The sequence below is a fragment of the Gobio gobio genome, assembly GCF_949357685.1.
Source record: "Gobio gobio genome assembly, chromosome: 13".
In the NCBI taxonomy this organism is placed as follows: Eukaryota; Metazoa; Chordata; class Actinopteri; order Cypriniformes; family Gobionidae; genus Gobio; species Gobio gobio.
Window position 1 is genome coordinate 14085069 of NC_137106.1, and position 14305 is coordinate 14099373.

At 40.6% G+C, this 14305-nt stretch overlaps 2 protein-coding genes across 2 annotated transcripts in view; both read left to right on the plus strand.

Moving 5' to 3' along the window:
* The window catches only part of LOC307136650 (procathepsin L-like), a 1021532-nt gene that overhangs the window by 152430 nt on the left and 854797 nt on the right, over positions 1 to 14305 (plus strand). The window lies entirely within an intron of this gene.
* The window catches only part of pacrg (PARK2 co-regulated), a gene marked incomplete at both ends in the record, with an annotated part of 159981 nt that overhangs the window by 30233 nt on the left and 115443 nt on the right, over positions 1 to 14305 (plus strand). The gene's annotated exons all lie outside the window — the stretch shown is intronic.

Consider the following 14305-nt stretch of genomic DNA (forward strand, 5'->3'; position numbering starts at 1 on the left):
CATCTCACAGATTCAGTATTAATCAAAATGAATAAAAACAGTGAAATGCGATCTCAGAATATTACACAAACCTGCAATAATTAAATATATTAAATTACACAAATATACTTTACGTATTTAGATAAACATCACATCTGTGTTTAATTTTTTATTGAATTTTTTTTTTTATTGCTGAAGCTTTCTTCTCCTGCATCCTATTCTTCTTTAATTCAGAATGACAGAACAACTGAAGTTTTTATTTTTATTTTTATTTTTTTAACTGTGCCCTCTAATGTACAGGCGTTAATTTGCATTTGGTTCAGCCTGAGGCTTATTCATTTCACTTTTGGTGTGAAAGGGCCTTTACATTTGTCAAACATAGAAAAATGTTTTGTTGTTATTAAAAAAACAAACAAGTAAGCCCACAAAAAGTAGCGCAAAAGTAATGTAACGCATTACTTTCCATAAAAAGTAACTAAGTAACGCAATTAGTTACTTTTTTTAGGGAGTAACACAATATTGTAACCCCAACATGTGACACTGAAGACTGGAGTAATGGCTGCCGAAAATGCAGCTTTGTCAGCACAGGAAGAAATTACATTTTAAGTCAAGTCACCTTTGTTTATGTAGCGCTTTTTACAATGTTGATTGTTTCAAAGCAGCTTCACGGTGTTACTGTTAAACAGGAAAATAATGCAACGGAATTTGATTCGGCTGATCAATAATATAGTTGAATATTTAGTGTCCCCAACTAAGCAAGCCAAAAGCCAATAGTGACAGAGGCAAAGGTGGCAAGGAACTAAAACTCCATCAAGTGACAGAATGGGAGAAACCAGGCTCAGTCGGGCGGCCAGTTCCCCTCTGGCCAACGAACGAACAGTGTATGATTATGATTCGGTCAACATTACAAGTCAGAAGTCATATCAAATCAGAATATTCAGAATACTTGTCCTGTTCCATCTGATTGAAGATTGGAGTCATCACGCCGGAGACGGGCTTGTTGAGGATGTCGTGTCGATGACATTTAAAATATATATATAACAAATAATCTTTAAAACTCGCTCTGGGTCACACACACACACACACACACGCACGCACGCACGCACGCACGCACGCACGCACGCACGCACGCACGCACGCACGCACGCACACACACACACACACACACACACACACACACACACACACACACACACACACACACACACACACACACACACACACACACACACACACACACACACACACCACCAAGAAGCACCTCAGTTACCATGTATAGCCCTTTGAGCTAATTCGCTACGCCACCTTGATAGGAAAACAAACATGTGGAAGAGCTTGGTTGACCTAATAGTGAACTGTCACGAGTCTCTGTGTGTGCCTGCAGGTTAGACATAGTGTTTATTTCATGAAGGTCGGCAGTAGCATTATCACTGTTAACCTGCTGTGTTCGCACTAATTCAGAGGGATCAAAACAGTCCCTGACAAGCCCAACTTACAAAAAACACACGTTCACCTCTCTCCCCGTCATGAGTATTTCTCTCTTTCCAGGTGGAAAAACTCTGAAAGCCTCGGCATGAATTATTAAAAGCAAATTTCAAAATGAATTTTCCTACGCTTTTGAAAAAATAATGTCTCTTTTTCTTTGTGTTGTTATGAAATTGCTGGGAGCTGACAGGAAGTGGTGTATGAAATTGTAGCTGTCACATCTAATGCATCTGTAATGCTTATTGATTTTCCTTCGCATGCTGCCGTTGATTTGATTCTGCTTTTCCCACGCAGTATTTACACACCTTCGCTCCATAAATATACACAAATCTGTGAGTAAAATCATGCCCCCATTGACCCCTGTAATATAAGGGTTACCGGGTCACCTAGAGGTCATGCTCAGTCTGAGAGTGTTTGTAAGTGTTTCATTAGGTTAATACTAGTGTATGAGCAGCACGTGTGTATGAAAGGCTGGTTTATTATGTGAAGTGTGTGGGAACAGCTGTGCTAGCACAGAGGAACCCTTAGGGCAATAGTTCAAGAGGAGATGACCAGATCAATCTGTCTAAAAGAGAGGGAGAGAAAGCAGTAATAGAGTCTAGCTGGTTTAATCATGTGATATCGGACAAACGCACTGCAGATCTGTCATTGGGTCAATGATATAACACATATTCAAAAATATATAAATACATTTTTGCAATATGAGCGTTTAATTTCTGAATTAAAATGTAGTGTGATATATCAGGGTCATACAATTGTCCTGTTATAATAAAGAAAAAAAAAGCCTCATTAAAAGAATGAAATTCTTGACAAAAATCTGAAGCTTTTAGACATACTCTTTTATTATTATTGTTATAATATAATATTTTAACACAATTGCTTTTCTGCTTATTATTATTTGATAAAACTTTTGCCTACAGAATTGTGAGATATAAAGTCAGAATTGTGAGATATAAAGTCAGAATTGAGAGATATAAAGACAGAATTGCGTGATATAAAGTCAGAATTGAGAGATATAAAGACAGAATTGCGTGATATAAAGTCAGAATTGAGGGATCAAGTCAGAATTGAGAGATTTAAAGTCAGAATTGAGAGATATAAAGTCAGAATTGAGAGATATAAAATCAGAATTACGAGATAGAAGCTCACAATTGCATGTTAAGTCAGAATTGTGAGATATAAAGTCAGAATTGTATGTTGTAAAGTCAGAATTGTGAGATATAAAGTCAGAATTGTGTGATATAAAGTCAAAATTGTGTGATATAAAGTCAGAATTGAGAGATATAAAGTCAGAATTGCGTGTTATAAAGTCAGAATTGAGTGATATAAAGTCAGAATTGCGAGATTTAAAGTCAGAATTAAGAGATATAAAGTCAGAATTGAGAGATATAAAGTCAGAATTGCGAGATTTAAAGTCAGAATTGAGAGATATAAAGTCAGAATTGCGTGTTATAAACTCACAATTTCAAAAATTCACTCTGACTTTTCTCACAATTGCAAGTTTATATCTTGCAATTCTTACTTCTTTTCTCAGAATTGTGAGATATAAACTCGCAATTGTGAGTTACAAAAAATACTTTTTTACAAGTTTATATATCACAGTTCTGAATTTATTACTGGCAATTGCGAGTTTATATCACAATTATGTAAACTCGTAGTTGTGAGAAAAAGTCAGAATAGCGAGATAAAAAGTCGCAATTACCTTTTAAATTTTGTATTCTGTGGCAGAAACAAGCTTCCATAGTCATAATGTATGATTAAGCAAGGATGACAGGCTTTCATATTAATTGATTTTATAGTTAAGTCATGGCAATAAACTGTACGCTAAGACGTAGAGAGCAATATTTGGTGTGATCCTGTCAAATTGAAAATGTTTTAGAAAAGTCCTGGAAAATTATCGCAGAAAAAGAGTGGGAACCCTAAATTACCGTTATGTGTCCGACGTTGTAAAGAGCGATTCATAAAACGCATTACCATTCTGACATCCCATCGACGAGCCGGTATGAGTGAGTGGGGGTCGGCCCATATTCATGGGTCCACGCATACCAAATTATGCAAGGGTGTAGAGTTACATTCAAGCAATTTTAAGGCATGAATAAATATTTTTCCACAGGAAAAAACTTTAAATATGTAATTTTGGTGATCGAAGATGAGTTCTAAGGGATACCACATGACGTTTAGAGTTAGAAACTTTTCTTGAAAATTGTATAAAAAATTTTTCCCCAAAACCATCAAACATAAAGAGTGCATTTGTAAGAATTGACCGTTGTGATGACCAAAAATGATGTGTCCTATGCTTTTTAACATCTGTATCTGTACGTCCTCTCATCTCGTCTCATCTTGTCTCACCCCGTCTCATGTCCTCTGTAAAGTGTGTATCCCCCTCTCTGTGCAGCAGGGAGCAGCAGTGCATTCCTGCAGGCGTTTCAAAGTGTCTCCCCTTCTCCTTCTCACCTCCCTGTCTTTCTACTTCATGGTAAACATGGTCCTTTAGAAGGCCCCTTCGAGTTGGTTATTACTGTGTGCGTTTGAATCTTTAAACATTGAGTTTGAAACTTTTGCTCATGTGAGAGCCTTCAGATGTGTGTATTCAGGCAGGAGACGTGTGTGTTGCTGTACGAGAACAGACGCTGGTGTTTAAATGTCAAGGGCAGCATTTGAATGCACAGGAATGTGAAGTAGAGAACTGATATTTTTAGTTTCTTTCTAAGAGTCCTCACAATTCTCTCTCGTGCCGTCTCCACAGTTAAAGCTCTGACATGTGGTGTGTTAAGAACATGTGCGGTAGACTGATAAGAGTAAGCAGGAGGTCTCTCTCATTCTCGCTCTCACTCTTTTGCTCTCTCTGTGAGTCTGTGCATCTCTCGCATTTGGCCCTGTTGCTATCACAACAGTCCATCAATTTTATGGTGTTCCAAAGTGTTTTCCAGGGATCTCCACTGAGAGAGAGGGAGAGAGAAGGAGGAGAGAAAGAGGTATCTGATGACCTGGTCACTGACAGGGATGAGCGTGCCAACTGAAAAGAAAGAGATTGTAGATTAAGCCTTAGTGATTAAAGAAAAACAAGTCATTAAAATTTGGACGTTCTCATGCTGAGAAACTGCTGATAAAAGACAAAAAAGTGTGCTCAAGGGAAATGTTACATGGGGCCTATCTTTCTTATTTGACATGCATTAAAGGAAATAAGCTAGGAGGACAATTCTTTCTGGTGAAGTTCTCCTACATGAGGGCTGCATCTGCATCACATTTTGTGGTGATAGCATCAAAAGTTACATCATTTGGAACTAGGGATGTTAATGATTAATCGATGATGGATTAATTGTCGATAACTTAATCGATAAAACCTATCGGATCATCGATTAATCAGGGTCATGCTGAAACATGTAAATCAGACACGAGGAATAATGATGCAAGCGCGCCGGAGCTCTGTTTTGGACCACTTTACAGCTAGAGTTACACCTTCATCTTGACCACAAGTTTGCAAGTGCATTCACAGCCTTTTGCTTTGTGCAAATGTAAGTTGTAATATTGTGTTTATTTTGTGTGGGCCTATCTATAGCTGATTTTTTTTATCTCATATAGGATGCATCTGGTTAAGAATTAATGCAGTCGTGAAGCGTGCCGTTGATCAGCGTCAGCGCATGGAGCTCCAACAGCAATGCACAATTTATAATGACTATGATTGGGGCTGTCATGTTACATATCATTAAAAAGAGAACAATATTGTTATACATCGTTGGGAATTTACTGAGTCTAGTTGGCGTTTTCAGAGCGTCGTTTCAGGAAGAGCGCGTCCACACATTCTGAAGAGCACGCATCTGAGGTGGAGTTCGTGACACGTTGTATTACTCATATTTGATTATTAAATAAGTAATTGAATTAAATTATCAATCACATCGATTCATTTTACAATCCTATAGCCCTTTATTTAGACTAAAAACCCTTCTCATTGATTTGGTGAGGAACAGGGAACGGTCTTGAGCAGCGTTTGCACACCCTGTCATGCAGCGTTTGCACACCCTGTCATGCGAACATCTCCGAGGATCTGACCTGGACTACACACATCCAGACACAGGTGAAAAAAGCCAGGCAAAGACTGTACCACCTGCGCCAGCTGAGGAAATTCAGGGTTTCACCAGCCATCCTGAAAACTTTCTATCGAGGGGCGATAGAAAGTGTCCTGACTCAGTGCATCACAGCGTGGTACGGGAACAGCACCAGTCACGACTGCAAAGCCCTGCAAAGAGTGGTGCGCTTATCCGAGCGCATCTCAGGCTCAGCTCTCCCGTCTCTGCAGGACATCTTCACCAAACGCTGCAGAGGTAGAGCTACTAAAATCATCAGAGATATTAATCACCCTGCAAACTCTCACTTCACCCTGCTGCCATCTGGTAAGCGTTTCCGTAGCCTGATGGCAAAGACTGAAAGACTCAGGAGGAGTTTCTTCCCCCAGGCCATCAGACTCCTGAACTCAGTCACGTGACTCACTTCACCCCCGCACACGCATAAACATACAGTCTTTCAACATTAACATCCACATACTGCAATTGCACTGCACTTTACGTCCCTATTGTTACTGCGTAACAACCTGTAATAAACCTTGCACATTATACTTCTTTATATATACATATTATATATTTTATGTTAACCACTTATTTTTAAGTCTACAGTTTATCTCACTTATCATATCCACATATTTTTTATATTTTTATTTTTATCTTATTTCCTATTTTTATCTTTTACTTGATTTATTTATAATTCTACTTATGTTAATACTTTTTATTCTAATTTTATTCTATTTCTATTTAATTTCTTGTAACTGTTATTTGCACTGTCCATGGAGCGGACCTGTTTACATTTCACTGCCAGTTGTATATTGTGTATATAACTGTGTATGTGACAAATAAAACTCTTGAATCTTGAATCTTGAATCTTGAATCGGCTATAAGCCACTGCTGTAGACCCATATGCAGTATTAAAGGGTTAGTTCACCCAAAAATGAATATTCTGTCATTAATTACTTACCCTCATGAATCAGCGAGTCAAATCATGATTCGGATTGCGTGTCAAACCGTCAAACTGCTGAAATCACGCGACTTTGGCGATCCAAACCGCTGAATCGACTCACTGATTCATAACGCTTCGAAGCTTCATGATGCAGTGTTTTGAAATCGGTCATCACTATATAAGTCGTTATTTAGGTTTTTTTTTTTTGCGCACAAAAACTATTCTCGTCAATTCATAAAATCATTGTAGAACCACTGTAGTGAGATGGACTTTGTAACGACGTCTTTAGTACCTTTTATGGGTCTTGAGAGTGTACAGTGCATTGTGCCAATGGAGGCCTTTCTGAGCCATCGGATTTCAACTAAAATATCTTAATTTGTGTTCCGAAGATGGACGAAGGTCTCGAACAACATGAGGGTAAGTATATGACAGAATTTTCATTTTTGGGTGAACTAACCCTTTAAGGATAACGGTTAATCGATTAACTGACTGTTAATTTAAACGACGATCGATCATGGAAATTTGTGTAAATTGACATCCCTATCTGGAACCAAGGTAGCCTTTTTGTTTAGCCTAGAGTCCAACATTTTTTCCAAACAAGTGTTCATGTCATTTTATTGTTATAACTCCATTTAGAATTTCTTTAGATCTAAGTGTGGGATTATGGTGAGTTTTGGGCTCTTTTCAATCGTGAGAATCTGCTGTAAATAATGATAGTTTTTCATGATCTATGCATATTTCATGAAGTTATGAGCGAAACGCTAGTGAAAGCTACCTTTGTTTTTTTTTGTTACTTAGCTACATGTGTCTCTATAACTCCATGAGGAATATATTTAGATCTAAGTGACAGATTATGGTCATGAATGAGCATGTTAGATAGCTTTAATGCCTTTTCACACTAAGACGAATATTCAGTGCGAAAATTCGGTGCCATACATTTTAATTTGAAGGAATGGCTGTTAATGCATCTGTTCAGACCGACATGAACATTCGCATGCTGTAAATGTGACAATTTTTTTTACAAAGAGGTGTTCTAGTTTCTTTGCCATGGAACTTGTGATAAATACTGGCCAACCAACAAGATTTGTGACTGAATTGACAGATTTTTTTTTTTTTTTTTGCTGAATATTTGTGTTGTTGTGAACAGGCTTTTGAGGAATTTAATGATTTCTGATTCTGATTCCACTTAAAGGAATAGTTCACCCAAAATTGAAAATTCTGTCATTATTTACTCACCCTCAATTTGTTCCAAACCTGTAAAATTTCTTTGTTCTGCTGGACACAAAGGAAGATATTTTTAAGAATGTTTGTAACCAAACAGTTGTGGGGCACCATTGACTTCCTTTCTAAGTGGTTTATTAAAATGAAGTAGCTCAGAAGAGTCTTTTGATTCATGATTCAAACCAGAGGCTCTTCTGATAAAGAACAGGTTCTCCATCCATTGATTAACCTGTCTCCGTCCGTCAATCCATCCATCCGTCCATCCGTCCATCCATCCTTCCATCCAATTCTGTGTTCTATTTTTATTTTGTCAATTTTTTTTTGCCAAGACTTGTGACATGGGTGTAAAATTGAAGAAGCATTTCATAGAAAACATCAATATAAACGTGATTCCTGCTATCATGCTACTGACTGGGGAGGGGGAGTGGAGGGGCTTTGGGGGTTGGATGGCAAATAATTAATCTGATCAAGTGCTTTAGGAAATGGAGAGGGTAAGCGATCTCATCCATTCAATTCCCTGATTGAATTATGCCGGGGGGGGGGGGGGGGGGGGGTTTGGAGAAGACCTGTATGCGTAAGTGTATTAGTGTGTGTAACACTGCAGACACAGCGCTGAGGTGGTGTGTTTTTATTTCCCCTCTATTTTATCTCCATCTGCACATTAGCATTTTAATGGGCGGTACCTTATGTGAGCACAGACCCTCTCCTGACAGCTATATGACCCGTCCAAGGAGAAGCATTACTCTCAGGAGTTAATCCCATGGTCCACTTTGGAATCCGAGAGCAGCCTCATTATAGACCTGGCAGGGCGTACCTCTTTAAATACAGAGAGAAGAGAAGACCTGCTCCTTCTAGATGCCTTCAATCTTTTTGCAAAAACACCCTGTCACTGGTAGTTGCCCGCATAGATTTTTGTACATTATATTTAAATTCTGGGCTGGAGCATCTTCTTGCCCTTCAAAGGGAAATATGGAGTTGATATGGAAAACGGCTATGGAAATGGATAATTTCCAGTGCCGTTTTCAAATGCTAATGCCATCTTTGGCATGGGCACTACATTCTGGACACTGTTTTGAGTCAATCACCTGAGCCGTAAATGCCATGTGATTAATCATCTGAATGAAAATTACATTTTGATTAGTTGATGGCAGCACTAACGTCAAAAGGAGACAGGGACAATAGTCCTCATTTACTTTCTTTCTTCTCCAGAACACAAAAGAAGACATTTTGAGAGTGTTTTTTTGTTTCTGTAAAACATGCAATTGGTACAGAAAAAAACGTACAAAATTATACAGTAAAAACCTGTTAATTTGTTACTGTATATGGTTTAACATTAGATTTGAATTCAGGGGAGAAAGATTATTTTTGCCCACATTATTCAGGGGCTATAACTACCCATGCTAACCAGCCAAACCTTGACCCCCGCCCCCTGCTTAAGACTGCAGCCTGTAACTAATCACACAACGCAACCGCAATCATCAGAGAGGGCAAAAAATAAAAAAAGAGAGAAATGAAAATGAAAGACCACTCTCTCGGGAATGGAGAGTAAGTGCTTAATTAATTTTATTTATGGGCTGCTAGTAGAAATGTGTTTTATCGATCAACTACTGTACATTTGCTCGTAGTCCTACCTAATGTAATGGCCTGGAATAACTCCAGAAATGCATTGTGGGCAATTTACAGAAGGACATTTGAAAATTTGGATGTCAGAATCTTCAAACTGATACAATGTTAACAGTGTCCAGATCTACTGGGGTTTAAAGCGAAGGCAAAAGAACTTTAAAATTGGATTTTCTGAATCACTGATGATGCTCTTTCTAGCACTCTCTGTCTTCCAGCCCTGAATAAAGAGAGTCCGTCCATGCCATTTACTATAAGGAGAAATACGGAAGCTGGGTGAGTTGCAGTCTTTGATGTATCTGAACGTGATGAGTGCCTTTGAGAGCTCAGACTTCGGCCGAAGGGCGAGACACATCGTGGACGGGGGGTGGGGGTGTCGGTTGTCGGATCAGTCGCTCTGCCCCATGTTGAGCCACAGAGCTGCAATTGATTGACATGCTCATAGCCAGCAGGCTGCAGATCTAAATGGAGCCTTTAATTAACTAAATGGAGCCAAAGCAGCTGGATGCCAAACACTCCTCAGCATAGAGAATGAGCAGGGTGCACACTAATGTCAAATCCTAATGCTAGCAGCGCACCGGGGCTGACGGAGGGGAAACTGACTGTGGCCATTTGAGGTTCTACCTCCGTCCGCCTCACTCCGCGGTCTAACTGTCGCTGTCAAGCTGGTCTTGTCACTATCTTAGACCCCTGTCACTCAGTTCGTCCCCTTGCGCAGAGCTTTTCTTCGTTTTTCTTCTTTTTTTTCTCTCTCAAAGATATCAGCCTCTTTCTCCGCTGCACTCTCTCTCTCCCCACTCGCTCTCATTCCTGTCCACTCATCCGTTCTGTCAGAGGTTAATTGGTTTGGAAATGATTCTATTCATTCTGGACGTTAATGCTGTTATCCTGAGAAAGAAGAAATACGCCACACACGCACTTAAGCCTAATTTAAAAGAAAGGGTGGGTGAGGGGTGGAGGAGAGAAAGAAATCCAATTTAATCTAATTTTTTTAAATATATTTTCGCCCAGGCCTGTGCCCACAAGTATTTTATTTAACTTATGGCAGAATTTCATTACCTTGAAAGCTTTTTCTCCCCCCTCTTTTGAGAGGATAGACGGCCCTAATGTCTTTCTTGTAACCTCAAGGTCGGTGTGTTTGGATTGGCGTCCCTGTGATTAATGCACTGTACGATGCGCAGGCACATATGCTCTCACCGCAGATGAAAGTGCCCCTGTCACTACCCTTGTTGTGAATCAGGAAAGACATTCATATTCAAATTCAGACACCCACAGGGCTGTTCATGTCTCCCAGGTGTAGCGACACCTCTTCCCTGGGCTCATCTCTATCTGGCTTCTTTCCCTGTCTGTCTCCCAAATGGCTGCTCTGTAACTCTCTGCGACTGATCTGACCTTCTCTCTCCCTGCAGCTGCTCAGATTATGACTGCCTATCTCACTGACTGTCTCTCCACCGGTTCCTTTCTTCCTACTGCTGTGCAGTCACCTTACAGCTGTTTTCTTTGTGTACAGTCTCTCTGATTGTCTTTCTCTCTCTGCAACTGCCTTGTCTTTCTCTCTCTCTGTCCTCACATGCACCCTCTACTCGCTGTTCCATCTGTACTCTCAAACTGAACTGAGAATACTGAACTGTTTCTCTGTCAGTCTGACGGTTTCCATCCATCCATCATCCATCCATCTGTCTGTCCATCTACCTGCCTGTCTGTCTGTCCATCTGTCTGCCTGCCTGTCTCCATCCATCCATCCATCCACCTGCCTGGTTGTGTATCTGTCTACCTCCATCCATCCATCTGTCTGTCCATCTGCCTGCCTGTCTGTCTGTCCATCTGTCTACCTGCATGTCTCCATCCATCCATCCATCCATCCATCCATCCATCCATCCCCCTGCCTGGTTGTGTATCTGTCTACATCCATCCATCCATCCATCTGTCTGTCCATCTGCCTGCCTGCCTGTCTGTCCATCTGTCTACCTACATGTCTCCATCCATCCATCCATCCATCCACCTGTCTGGTTGTGTATCTGTCTACCTCCATCCATCCATCCATCCATCCATCCATCCATCCATCTGTCTACCTGCATGTCTCCATCCATCCATCCACCTGCCTGGTTGTGTATCGGTCTACCTCCATCCATCCATCTGTCCGTCTGACCATCTGTCTACCTACATGTCTCCATCCATCCACCTGACTGGTTGTGTATCTGTCTACCTCCATCCATCCATCCATCCATCCATCCATCCATCCATCCATCCATCCATCCATCCATCCATCCATCCATCCATCCATCCATCCATCCATCCGTCTGTCCATCTGTCTACCTGCATGTCTCCATCCATCCATCCATCCATCCATCCATCCATCCATCCATCCATCCATCCATCCACCTGCCTGGTTGTGTATCTGTCTACCTCCATCCATCCATCCATCCATCCATCCATCCATCCACCTGTCAGTGTATACCCTTAGGGACTATATCTGACGCTTGCTGTATGTACCACATCCGTTTGTGATCACAGATACATTTCTGTTTATTCCATGAATGTATGTATGAAGATAAATAAAGCTACAACAACACCACATGCTGAATGAAAAAGTGAAATATAATTTTTATCTCTTCAGGATTAGTAGGTCCCCCTCCCACACTACACTAATTTCTGATGGCAGTGTGAGGAGGTAGGTTGTAGCCCCACCACCATCTCTTTCTTTCTCACTTTCTTTCTTTTACTCAAATGACATTTAAAGGTAGGTGAGATTAGGCACAATCACCAGCCTATTTCTGGTGCTCTGAGAACCCCCAGACATTTGCAGAACATTGACTGATCTTTAGTCAGTTTAACTATTGTGTGTGGGATGTGATTGTAGGGTTGATTCAGACTGAGGTTCAGGCTCTCTCTAAAACCAGAAAAATGCCATATGCCAATATGCAGAGGTAGGAAGGCATTGAGGCATGCTCAAATCTGATGTTTAGACAAGATTCTTTTTTGTTGTGTGTGTTGAAACATTCTTCAAAATATCTTCTTTTGTGTTTTGCAGAAGACAGAAATCCATGCAGGTGTGGCTAAGTAAAGATGACAGAATTGTAATTTTTGGGTTACTAATCCCTTTAAATAATTGTATTTGTGTGACTCACAAGTACTAAATTTCTATGTTCTTGATCATGGTTACAACTCATTTGAATCTGTTCTTGATCATTAGACGCACAGGGATCACCATGAACCTTCAACCTTTTGCTTTCCAGCCCAGAGCTGTCCACTGCACCACCCTACCCATGATTACCTACATTAGCAGCTGTATAGATCTGTCTCATCCTGAGTGGATGCCACTGAATTTCTGTCTAGGTCACATTGTAAAGCTCATTAGCGAATTTGTCACGCTTCCTTCCATTACGGGGTCTGACGGCCTTTGTGTCCTGATGGATGTGGCTTTGAGTCACTACATCAGAACTGATGATCCTGCCCCTGAGTCCTTATCTCCTCACATAACACACACAAACATACAGGACAGAGGAGAAATAGAGATGGATATAGAGAGGGGACGGAGGAGAGAGATGGGAGGAGTTGCTGACTGCGTTCGTCTTTCTTTTCCTTTCTTTTGTGATAATGCGAGAGTGATGGAGGAGACAGCGAGCCATGCTGTCAAAATGTCACCTTGCTTTGTTCTTGTTGCGCATAAAAGGAAGAACGACTGGGTAGGCCAGAGAATGACGTGACGTCCTGCCGGCTGTATCAAACACCTTCTTTCACACCAACTGCTCTCAACAAACAGACAGCTACTGTCAGTCTGTGTCACAGAAAAAAAGGGCAAAACAAAAGGAAAGCGAGGTTGAGGGAAAAACAGAGGGAGTGACGCGAACGGTGGCTTGTAAGCCCGCAAGAGCGGAGCAGAGAAGGTGACGCTATATTAAAACGCTGAATTATTTATGAAGGGTCAAGGTGACAACCACATCTCTGACCCCAATATGGCAGAGAACTGACCCAGCACTGTGACTTAAATCTTATTACAGCCCCAGAGCACCTCTGACTATGGCCAGCGTATGTGTGAGTATGTATCGCGATGTGTGGCTGTACAGTAAGTGTTTGTTTTGTGTCTCATAATGTAGGTGTGTGTGTGTGTGTGTGTGTTTTGTTGTCACTAGCATGAGGCAGAGAAGTAGGCAGGTTCCTAAAAATGCTGAGCTGTTGTATTTGTCTCCTCCCTTAAATTCCACATATCAGCATATTTTCTCTTTGTCACAGAGGTCCTCTGAGACCCCCCCCCCCCCCCCCCCCCCCCCCCGCTGTTTACAGTGTGTGTGCGTGCGTGTGTGTGTGTAAGACCCCCTCAACACTGCTTATGGCATGTGTGAGAGACACAGACCCCCTACAGACCTGTTCAGAGGAGGTTTGAACAACCTCTGGGTTTCCATTGTCTCTGCACCAAGTACCAAGCTCTGTTCCAAAACCTAGTGAAATGCCTTGTTGGCTACTACCTACAGTAGGCAGCATCATAACTGAAATGGAAACTCATTAGTGACCGATATGAAATGCTCTACATAGCTCTACGCAGTTGATTTAATAGAGTTTGCCGCTAACTGGCATGTTGCTTTTCTAATGGCTCAAAATTCCATTAAGCTTTAAAATGTACAGCACACACAGATATTGGGTAAATTAAATATTTTTTTTATTACATTGACATTTTTATTGATGCTTTATAGCATTTGTGACCCTGGACCACAAAACCAGTCATAAGTCGCACGGGTATATTTGTGGCAATAGCCAACGATACATTTTATGGGTCAAAATCTATTCTTTTATGCCAAAAATCATTAGAATATTAAGTAAAGATCATGTTCCATGAATATATTTAGTAAAATTCCTACTGTACATATATCAAAAATGTATTATTATTATTATTAGTAGAGCCCAACCGATTTTATCGGCCGATGTGAGTCTGTCGTGTTGAAGAAATTCATTAAAGTCGAACTAGGCTATGCATAAAAAAGCAGGGTTTGTTGTC